Raw genomic sequence first — 12,303 nt, forward strand, 5'->3', positions numbered from 1 at the left:
AAGCATGTTGATTCACTGACGAGGGTGTAAAATATGCTTAGAACAGAGAAGCGACAAAGCAAAATAATATTTATAAGCAAAAGCAAACCAAAATAGTACGTGCTGTTCACGCAGTTAGACGTCGGTCAGCAACTCCATTTGTGTTTGGAGGTTTGAAACAATTTAAAAATCCAACATTTTTTTGTAAATCTTAAAAATGATTTATTTTGAATCACCAATTGGCAATTTGAACAATTTGACTTTTAACTTCCCGCGAGCGAGAATTCAATAAAAGAATCGGTCAATTTGTATACTTATTCATGGCCAAATTGAAGCAATTGGCAAATACGGCGTGATCCCTTCATCATGTTCATAAAATGCAAAAAGACGGGGAAATGTTTAAACAGATAAAAAGTAAAAAATAGCAAATTTACACTTCATTTTTCGCGTAAATTCCAAAGAGCTGGTAAATTTGTACTTGTGAGCGATATTTGGTCACGATTCAAAATAAAAAGTTCAGACAAAGGCTGAACTTTTTAAATCAATTTCATTTATAAACAGGTCTTTGTAAAAGAACCCGACAATTTTACCGAAAATATGGATATATATGTCAAAAAAATGCATAAATATTTTTCTTTAAACACTTGTGTTTGAATAGACCGCAAGAATTTTCCACTCTTGCTAGTTTGTGCCATCTATATACTACAGGTAGAACAAAAATTGAACATGGAAATATCTTTTGTCCTTCAGGTGAAATGGAATGTAGAAGAAAAGAAAAGAAAAGAAACAAAAACAATTGGATTAACAAGTCTGATAAATTGGCATCATGAGTTTATAAGCATTCGTTTTACGAAATTGTTGTGTCGTTGTGTTCTCATCCAACAAATGTCAAACTGCTCTGTGTATAACTTCTTGCCTTAAATATATTTTATCTTTGCTTTGTAATGGGCCATATTCCATTCAAAATCCACAATACCCCTGTGGAAGATAGAAATATCTACCACAGGGGAGTATGAAGTTCAAATGGAATGAGCGCATTAGGCAGTTCCATTTGAATTTCATACACCCTCTGAGAAAGATTCAACCAAGATCTTCCCCTGCTGCTAATGTGTTAATTCCATTTGAAATTCATACTCCCCTTGTGGAAGATATTTCCAAAATCTTCCACGAGGGTAGTGTTGATTTTAAATGGAATAGCCCAATATAGAGGTTGGCTTGAGGAAATGTATGTCAGACAAACATTGCCACGATTGGGTTTGAGAAGAAGACGTTCAAACTTATGAACCTTATAATAAATAAACATTGCATTGCTAAAAGGGCAATGTAACAAATTATCTAAATGAAGGACAACTCCAAGAAAGTCTGAAGAAATATATGACACGATATATCGGAGGCATGTCATACAAATCACTCGGCTAATGGATCGTTACTTATTTTAGGACTACTTTGTGGTTGGTTGTTGAAGAGATATAACTCAATCAAAAGTGCAGGAGAAAGATTAAATCATGAAAATGCAATTTGAAATCTGAATATTGTTTTGAATATTGAGCGTAAAAAACCTGAAGTTATAGAAATGTGGACACTATCATCATTGGACACTTTATAACCATGGTAACCATTTATCATGTCCTCCCAGTGTCACAAGATGAGATAAATGCGCATGTGCTCTCTGAATATAAAAGAGTGAACCAAAAGAGTATAATGCACTCCAAAAAGAATGAAAATCACTCCAAAGAGTGAATTTGACTAAAATCCATACTCTTTTTGGAGTTGTCCTTTATATGGCTCCTTCAAATAGTGAAGTGAAATTTACTCTTTTGGAGTGAAAATATCGCTCATTCGGAGTGATTTGCACTGTTTTTGGAGTGCATGAGTCCGTAGCATAAGCACTCCATTTTGTCCACCAAGCAGCACTCATTTTGTTCCGATTTATTTCCAGGATCTGTGATTAGACCTAATGTTTTTATAGATCTCCCGGAAATGCTATGTCTTTGCTCACCATGCATAAAGGGAAATGTGCTAATGTTATAACAAGAGGATACATTAAGGAAGATGGGAGCTTGATTTGGTAAGTGTTTCCCATTGATATCACTCGTTTCACTCAATCAATGATAAGCAAATGTTTCTAGCCGGTAATACCCGGGGCCAAACCACTTCATAACACCGACTCAATTGAAAGTCAACACAGAAAACAATAGCTTGCTTTGGGTCAACTTTGTAAAATTCTCTCATTCTATTCAGATCATGTGGGCCGATGACAATGCCAACAAATTGGACTTAATGTTGACTCTATTTAAAACAATCAGTATAATTAAACTTTGGGAAAATATATGGTGTTCTTATTATAGGAGATCTTTTATCAGGTACAATTTGACGAATTGTGTCGGAGATGTTCTGGCTAAATGGCAACTGTTCACTTTTTCCGTCTATACTATTCTTATACATTTGTATAATCATTTCCGGAAACAGTATCTCATTTTGGCGGCCTGGCCTATACAATTTTGAACAGCCTGGTTTAATAATTATGTTCTGAGCCATTCATTACATGATGCCCCGATCCTGTCACTACACACCCCACGCCATACATAAATTCGCGTTACCCCATTTCCCTAAAATGAAATTTTCAAAAAAGAAATCTAGTTTAGCAGAGGAAGGCCAATGCGCTAGACAAGTCGTCCACCGATTCATAAGTATAGCCATCTTGAAATTTGAAGCTATAAACATAACTCCAAACATACTGGGTAAAGAATTGACAATATTAATTATAACCATTAAAGACAGAAAACGTACCATAATTTGGGATTTTACCTGCTTAAAATCATTAATGTAGCGCTATAGCTGTATTGTTGATGGTAATTGTCGTGTTTCTGCATATCATGTAAATACCCCGGTTGGGTGCTTTTTCTTGAAAATTGGTATACTGATGGGTAGCAAAAACAGCAAAAAGTAGGTATAGAGAAAGTCAGCATCCGAAAGTCTGCGTGGCACACCCCCGTACAAAATTGTTTGAAGAACCCCCCCCCCCCGGGGTAAATACTCTCCGTTCTAAACCAGATCAATTACATATGATGTTTATACATAGCATGCTTCAGTTTTTACACACAAATTATTTCATTGAAAACCCTCCCACTCGGCTATTTCTAAAAGGAAATCATGCTTCCTTATTTTATTCTTAAAACACTTTTAGAAACAATTTCATTTTGGTGCATACTGATGTGTCCTGTCACCAATTTCATTTCGATCTTATCATCAGGTACTCAGGATAATAATCCTTTCCAGGATCTGTGATTAAACCAAAATGTTCAAAATTGTATGGGCACGGCCATCCACCTGATGAGATGCTGTTTTCATGAAATGATTATCGTATACAAATAATTAGTATCTTTGTTTGTTTGTTTGTTGGCGTTGCTTTTTTAAATTATTAGTTGGTTTGTTTCAGAACCAGTCTTTGGTGAAAGAGTAAAATCAAAACATTTCCAATTCCGCGACTATTACTAGTATCTGACATCGTTCAGCACAACCTAAACCGAACCAACCTAAAATGTTGTTCTTCCACACACACACACCCACACAAGTTTCCGCGAATCAAAGCCGGCAAACTGAGAATGATCTATATATTAGTAAAATAATGTTTGCACAATTTGTTTTATATTGAGAGTAGGCGCGAGCAACTGAGTATATACCAAAATAGTGCTAAGAACTGTAAAAGTTGCTCCTAAACCTTTTACAAGCTGATGTCGTTTGAAATAATTCAAGTTCAAAATTGTATAATTTTTTTTAATTGGTCGAATTTAACAATTTCGTCACCAGATTTGGATTCAATGCAATAAATGAATTCATATGGGTACAAACATGCCTAGTCATTGGTTCAAAGAGATCCAATTCAATTATTGAGAGATTGGTGCAGATTCAGGTGATTCGAACAAAATGAGTCTAGGCTATAGTACCCCGTCCATGTTACGCTTAAGGGTGAACTTATCAGCAAAGTTGATGCTGTATTTATTTGTTTGATGTGAGAGTTACATGGGGATGTGATTCTAAGGATATCTCGTCAAGGCTTAGTCCTTCTCAATGGCCAATGGGCTATTCCAGTTCCATACAACTGCAAACTTCAAATGGAGTTACCCATTTAGGTAACCCCATTTGAAATTCACACTCCCTGTGTGGAAGATAAGGTGATGTCTTCCATAGGGGGTGTATGGATTTCAACTGGAACAGCCCAGTGAATACCATGACATTGTCTACACTGCCTGCATATGGCAAGATATTTTACGTAAGTCATATACTGTTAACTATAACTATTTCAAGAAACCTTACAGTACACATGCATTGAATGTTCTGAAATTATCCTAAAGGTTTCTAGAACAATAATGGTCCTTTAACTTCTTTATCACGTACAGCATTGTTTTAGTTGACTATACAAAGATTAACAGCACCGTTATTGGAGAAATAAAACTAGTCCTTCCAGCAACTGAACACCATATATCAAAAAAGGTCCCGTACAGATGGACTACAGAAAGTTCTTTACTTAACAGGTGGGAGGTGTTGGTTCTGACAATGTTAACACAATAACCGTGCTATTGTTTCGTCAAACCAACATTAGGTGACATTGGGCCATCTTAGGATTCTTCTCATATAAAAGCCACTGACATATATTTGTATTTATTAGTATGCATTATTTTTTCGTGATTATTTCAAATATGGTGACGAAAAATATTTAACATCAGCATTATTTATAAGATAGTATAAAATAAACTTGGAGTGACTTTTGTGTACACTTGACTTCCGATGAGACGGGGCTAAAGAATGGTGCCAATCTATAACCAACTTTACCGGCATGTCTGGCTGCCACGGGCAAAAACATTGCAAAACGTGGTTTACTAACTTTGTGATGTGCTATTTCGTGGTAAATTGACTTTGTAATCTCCAGCGACTTTCAAAGGCATGATAGGTGCAAGAAGTGGTGTGATATGGTAAATAAATGTAGAAATTGAATTCAAGAAACATTTGGTCAAATTAGATGGTAGGCCTATTTTTAAATTCAAAACAGAATTATTCAACTCAACGTTGGTCCTATGCACATAACCCAATATGTTGAAGTATATACTCGTACGTCTATACTAAACAGATTGGACATTATCACAAACTGATGCCAAAGTAAAAATCGGCGTAAGTTATCCTCGGTTCGGCTTTGTAAACTTTTTATAATTAAAGTCACAACCTGACCTTGTTCTTATATATTTGTATTTGTGGTCGCTAACAACTTGTGGTGTTAGTTTAGTATTTGATATGTTTGAACAAAACTGAAAGAAAAAAAAGCTGAAAATTTTGACCTGTTGAACTGTGCATTATTATGAATACAATGTAATTATAGGTTTATAGAGCGTGAAAAGTATATAATTGTCCATCGCAGATCAAACTTTTAATTTGGAATGGAGAGCGTTCAATCTTAACCAGTGCTGTATTAACCCAGGAAGATTCTCATAAACTGTGTGGTGTATATCATGGTAGTTTTTGACATTTTCGTTAGAATCAGAAGCTACCCACATTTTATGAAGATAGCTTACCCATTACACTTCTTGCTATCCAAATGAAGATAGCGTACTACCAACGGCTTGCTATATCTAATGATGGTAGCTTTATATTCACGTCTTCTATCTGATGAAGATAGCTTTTGCTATTAGTAGGTTTTTAGCGGGTTCTATAGCTTTTGCTATCTAATGAAGATAGCTTTTGCTATCTAATGAAGATAGATTTTGCTATCTAATGAAGATAGCTTTTGCTATCTAATGAAGATAGCTTTTGCTATCTAATGAAGATAGCTTTTGCTATCTAATGAAGATAGCTTTTGCTATCTAATGAAGATAGCTTTTGCTATCTAATGAAGATAGCTTTTGCTATCTAATGAAGATAGCCTTTGCTATCTAATGAAGATAGCTTTGCTATCTAATGAAGATAGCCTTTGCTATCTAATGAAGATAGCTTTTGCTATCTAATGAAGATAGCTTTTGCTATCTAATGAAGATAGCTTTTGCTATCTAATGAAGATAGCTTTTGCTATCTAATGAAGATAGCTTTTGCTATCTAATGAAGATAGCTTTTGCTATCTAATGAAGATAGCTTTTGCTATCTAATGAAGATAGCTTTTGCTATCTAATGAAGATAGCTTTTGCTATCTAATGAAGATAGCTTTGCTATCTAATGAAGATAGCTTTTGCTATCTAATGAAGATAGCTTTTGCTATCTAATGAAGATAGCTTTTGCTATCTAATGAAGATAGCTTTTGCTATCTAATGAAGATAGCTTTTGCTATCTAATGAAGATAGCTTTATACCGATACCTTGCTATCTATAATGACTGTTGCTTTTTACGCACATTTTGCTACCTAATAAAGTTAGATAGCAAATATAAACGCCTGAATGATTTAATAATATACTAAAACTTGTAAAAGTTTTCTTCCTGAAGGCACCTTCAACGGTGCTCTGTATAGGGTACAACCCATATGTGACGTAATTTGAGGGCAAATTTGTCATCATCTTAATTCTTATCGATAAAAGAGAAATCTAGGGAAATGTGATTTTTTTATAATTCAGAGGATAAAAAAGAGGACACAAAGTTGTCAGAAAATAAGGGGAACACGAAATTTTAAATGTATAGAAGAGCAGACAAATGGTAAATATTTTTAATCAATACGGAGTGGAGTGAGATGATAAAAGATATGTAAACGTTCGCCTAATGGCGCTATTGAGTTCATGGAAATGAGAGAGCGCCATCCCTGTAAAAGCCGACTATTATCACTGATCATTAAGGGTACGTGTAGTTAAAGGGTGAAACCTATCGACACATACAATTATGAACAAGATCGAACAAACTTGTTCATGATAATGCGGTAATCATTCACCTGATACGTTGTGGCCCAGTGAGCAGAGCATTAGACTATAGTGCGAGGATAAAGAGAACTTGTGGAGAAGATTGATGGTTCGAATCTCATGCAGTAATTTCTGACAGATTATGATGTCTGTCAATGTTTTTTTTTTTCTGATTTAAGGAAATTTTATTCTCTATTTTCTTGATTTTATCTTTAACATTGTTTATATAATTTTATTATTTTGTCTTGTATGTGTCTTTTTTCATGATTCTTTGTTTTTATCGTTTCATTTTAGAGTAACGAGAGACGAACTGTCGCGTGCGCGCGACAAGTCTTTCAATTCGCGCGAGTGTCCTTGCCTATGCATCAGTGGTCATAAGAGGTATATCATTTTATTCGAAGGGGGGTCCCAAATATACGGGGGTCATAAAGTCTTGGAAAGAATAATAGGAGGGGGTCATAAAATGTTTTATGACCAAAATGTAGGGAGTCACACGATGACCACAGAAAGTGTTATTTTATTCAAAAAGACTGATTTCAATACAATTTTGGGGTTTGGGATCATAAAATTTTTGTTGCCGAAATAGGGGGTGCGCAATTTTATTGACGCAGACTTTTTGTAAATTTGGGACCCCCCTTCCGAAAAAAATGATAGCCCGCTAAGAGGATTCAAAAGATAACCTCTGCCCCAATAATCCCTAGCTATATTTGTTTGAAACTGTTCCACGGAGGATGTATCATAATAGGCTCAGTCTTCAACTGATATAAATAAAATTTGAATGAGTGAACGAACAAAATCATACAACGACCAACTGAATAGAGGCTGTGCATATGACGTATCATCCCGTAAATATGGCGGACTACTCAAATGCATTCAACAAAAGCATGATTGCATCTACCGCGACAGTTCGTCTCACACACATAACAAAATGCACTACGATCAAATAGGTTGATGACAACATTTGATTGAATGGACTGCACTGCGCCACGGGGAAGAAACCGGTTCAAATCCTTTGTTTGGAGCCAATCGATAAACGCAAGGCCTCTATAGCTATCATTGAATACTGGCTAGGATTCCACAACACAATGAGAACATGTTATAAGGCGCTTTGGAAGGCGCACATTACCCCAATGGCTTTCCATATTATGTGCACTCAACAACTATTCAGTATCGAAGTTACGTAATGTTACTATGTCAACGGGATCACGCGCTTAAGTAATGAACCACGATCGAAACAATCAGTACACAAAAAAGGCATACCAAAATAGCGTGATCGTAATGATACAAACAGTACTTGGTTCCGATACCATCACGGAGTTACGTAACTACTTTGTGGTCTGATAGTTATATGATCAATGGTCTGATTTACTTGGGTTCGATCCTTTTAAGAAAAGAAAAAATAGCTGATCATTTATAATGCATAAATGAATAAAGTTATGTAGTTACACAATTTGAAACATTGAGGCCGTTCTATTTTTCAAAGGTCATTTAACTGTTAAATGTAGTGGAATATATCACGCATTGATAGGTAGCAGGTGGAGCAAATTTTGTCAGCGGTTTTTGTTGCCGTTTGTTCGCAGTGCTTATTTATCTAAAAAAATAAGAAAATTAAAATTAAATTAAAAAAAAAATCACAATATTCGTTCGTAAAATGGGGACAAAATCCAAAAACATTTGTTGACCCTTCTTCACATAAAAGTGGGGGCAGAAATCAAGATTCGAACAAGAACCATTCACCATTCAAGGCGCACCCTCTACCGACTGAGCTAACGGGTCAGACAATAGAAGGGTGTAATTTTGAACTGAAGAATATTAAAAAAAACATGGAGAAATTACAATGTTATAAAAAGATTTACCAAAATGAGTTAGGTATAACGTATGAATCGATTTACAAATTAAGTCCAATGGCACTTTGAGAAAGAATACATGAAGAAACCCCAAAACATTTGCTGCTCTAGCAACTAACCTAGTGACCTAAAGTATTGGGTCATGTCACGATATTTTTTTCTGAGGCATTATGTCCAGGTTGCTCAATTTAACATACACGTATCCTTAATGCTGTTGAGATTTTACAAGGATGGCGCTCTCACTTTTCTAAGAATCCAAAAGCGCCATTAGGCGAACGTTTACGGTATTTGTTTTGAATTTTTGGTGAAGAAAAGATTTGCAATGATGGATGATGGATGGTTTCTGCTAATTTACAAATTTGAAAAAGATAAAAATAATTGGTGCAAATAATATTGTTACGCTCTGAAAAATGACAGGCACTACGCCGCATTGATTCCAACCTATGCAGACAACCAAGCCTTCCCATCATGCATCGGGTGACGCCAAAATCAATTGGTTCACGTCAGATCAACCGGTTCACGCTAACTGTGTTCGGAACCACGATCAAAATGATCACAACACAAAGTCTTGATCATGCTTGACTTATCTGCTGCCTTTGATACCATTGATCATAACATTCTTTTTGATCGTTTTGAACTTGACTTTGGTATCAAAGGCGCAGCTCTAAATTGGTTCAAATCATATATGACCGGTCGCACATTTCATGTCAGTATACATGGTTCAATATGTGATGTTTATGTTCTGAATTACGGCGTTCCTCAAGGATCGGTCATTGGTCCAAAAGCATTTACTATGTATGCTCAACCTGTCTCCTCAATAATCCGAAATCATGGTATTAGATATCATCTCTACGCAGATGATATTCAATTGTATTTCATATTCAACCCCAGTATTCCAGGTGAAGCAGCTAGTGCTCTGTTCAAGCTGTCATCCTGTGTGGAAGAAATACGTAGCTGGATGACACAAAACAAACTCAAACTCAATGATTCCAAAACAGATTTTTTCATAGCTGCATCCCCAAATAACATGCATCGCCTTCTCAACACTACAATTTGCATTGGTAGTACTGTAATAACACCTTCAGCTACAATCAAAAACCTGGGCGTAACATTTGATACAGCAATGAACATGTCATCTCACATAACCTCCTTGTGTAAATCTTTGAATTTCTTCCTCTGGAATATATCCAGAATTCGTCGTTATATCGATCAAGATACTTGTAGCAATGCAATGCGAGCACTTGTTCTCTCAAAATTAGACTATGCTAATGCTCTTCTATCTGGTTGCAGGTCTACCGATATTGCTCGTCTCCAGCGTTTACAGAACAGAGCTGCTCGCATTGTATTCCAAGTCCCACGCCGCTACTCGTCATCTGAGCTTCTTGACTCCCTCCACTGGCTACCCATCGAAAAACGCATCATGTTCAAAATCCTCTTATACATCTACAAGTCACTGAAATATGACCTGTCACCAATATACCTGTCTGATTGTTTGACGATCTATATCCCAACCAGAGAGGGTTTACGCTCGGCGTTAGACGCAACTCGTCTAGTTGTCCCCAGGAGCAACAGATTAATTGGTGATAGGTCTTTCAGTGTACAGGGACCCAAACTGTGGAATAACATACCTTTAAACATCAGAGTTTCCCCCACTGTAGATAGTTTCAAGAGTAACCTAAAAACTCACTTGTACTGATTGTTGCTTTTTTAAGCCTTTTTTCTGGTATTATATGTTTTTGTATATATTTTGTCTCTTTGTAAAGTGCTTTGATCAGGTTGGAAAAGCGCTATATTAAGTGCTGTTATTATTATTATTAAGTCAATGTGTTGCTAACAGGCACGCAAACTATAAACTAACCAGAACGGTATAACAATTGAATTGAGAGCAATGTTGGCGGACAGTTCTAAGATAGCTTAAGATGACAGAGGGACAGGTCTCTAGATCGATTCCACCAGTGACGTCGTATTGCATACCCTCTATAATAAAGCTATGACTTTTCGGTGAATTTTGCCTAATTAAGCCAATTCCTTTGACTATGAGATTTGAGATAATAGTTCCATCAGATAACTGACCCGGATGATGTTCTACTTATACGAACAATGACCACCCATGTAAGTATAATGCGGAGGACGTGTGATCAAATTGTCGCAAAGTACCATGGGAACAGTCGATTTCCTACTGTGGTTATACAACCTAATGTATATAGCGGGACAAAGTGAAAATCAGACTATGGCGACAGTAAGCATGGCAAGTAAAGATTGAAAAGTTGATTATTTTGTGTTGTTATTTCTTATCTGGAAATAATAGAAATTGATCTGCATCTTTTGTATTGATTACGAAATGAACAAAAAATGTGCACCTCACGTTTAAAATCTGTGCTTTAATATAGGCCTAGGCATGAGCATGAGCAAGGAGGAATGCATGGTGTTGTAGGGGAACCTTTTCTCTTCTTCTGATATGATCAAGAATTTTTACACGACAAAGACGGTGCCTGCAATCACGAATATTTATGACTTTTGGTTTAATGGACAGTAACGACATCCGAATTTGGTTTATAGGTTGGATTTTGTTCTGTGTCATGCATGTGATGAGCATGAGCACTCTATTTGTACACGTCATGATATGAGCACTTGTTTGTCCGTGTAATGATATGAGCACTCTCATGGCATCAATTTTGATGTCTTGGCATTATTTGATGCCATATACACCAACTAAGGCCAAAATATAAAAATAAAAACCAAACAAACAACCCCCCCAACGCTATGCGGTGTTCCTCTTCAAAAAGGAATACAACTAACACGGAAAATTGCGATTGTGGAACACAGAGGTACAAATAAAGCACTTTCCAGAGTTGGTAAAGACTGCGGATTTGTTTGTCTATTTGTTAGAATAGTCAGGGTACCAAGCAGACACGCGCTCGTTTTAAGGTCTGACGAACAAAAAACTTAAAAAGGTCCAAATTTTGGGAAGAAAGTCCAAGTTTCACAAAATCGCCCCTCCTGGCAACAGAGTAAAGCAAAAAAATAAATGAATAAAAATAAATAAATGCGTTTTTAGACGAGAATTTCTGTGGCCAGATGTCTCGGACTGTCTTGTTTTCTTGGGTACTATGATGTGTGCCAGCTATTTACATCATCAAAGTACTTTTCCCGCAGTCACGTGATCAGAAACACGTGGTGGGCGGACTTTATGATGGATAAAACTGGAAAAATAAGTCCCCAATCATCCCACTGGCATGTTATAAACATGGGTTGTTAAAATGGACAATGGTTAACCAGAGATGGTTAACATTCGAAGTCAAATAAAATACGTGTAGTTTTTTGATAAAAGCACTTTCTGCTCTCCCATCACATGTCACCTTTTGTAGTCATTGTTTTATTCTTTCTGATCATGCTCTTGTGAAATTATCTAGCCGTTATACTATAAAGGATGTTACAGGATGTTATAAGAAATTACATCTCTTCTGATTATAAATGAAGAGTGGTTTTCCTTCATCTTTTGTAGTCATTTCCGTGGGTTCTTGTAATCCCTATTCAACACACATCAAACCATCAAGGACGAGTCAAGCAAATAATTGAATTTTTATCCAAAATTTGATCCCATAAAA

The 12,303-nt window shown here is 36.1% G+C and overlaps 1 protein-coding gene across 1 annotated transcript in view; it reads right to left on the minus strand.

Moving 5' to 3' along the window:
* LOC140163097 (bone morphogenetic protein 2-like) overlaps positions 1 to 12,303 on the minus strand; it is a 57,093-nt gene that overhangs the window by 25,179 nt on the left and 19,611 nt on the right. The window lies entirely within an intron of this gene.

This window comes from Amphiura filiformis, chromosome 10 (genome assembly GCF_039555335.1).
Source record: "Amphiura filiformis chromosome 10, Afil_fr2py, whole genome shotgun sequence".
Classification (NCBI taxonomy): domain Eukaryota; kingdom Metazoa; phylum Echinodermata; class Ophiuroidea; order Amphilepidida; family Amphiuridae; genus Amphiura; species Amphiura filiformis.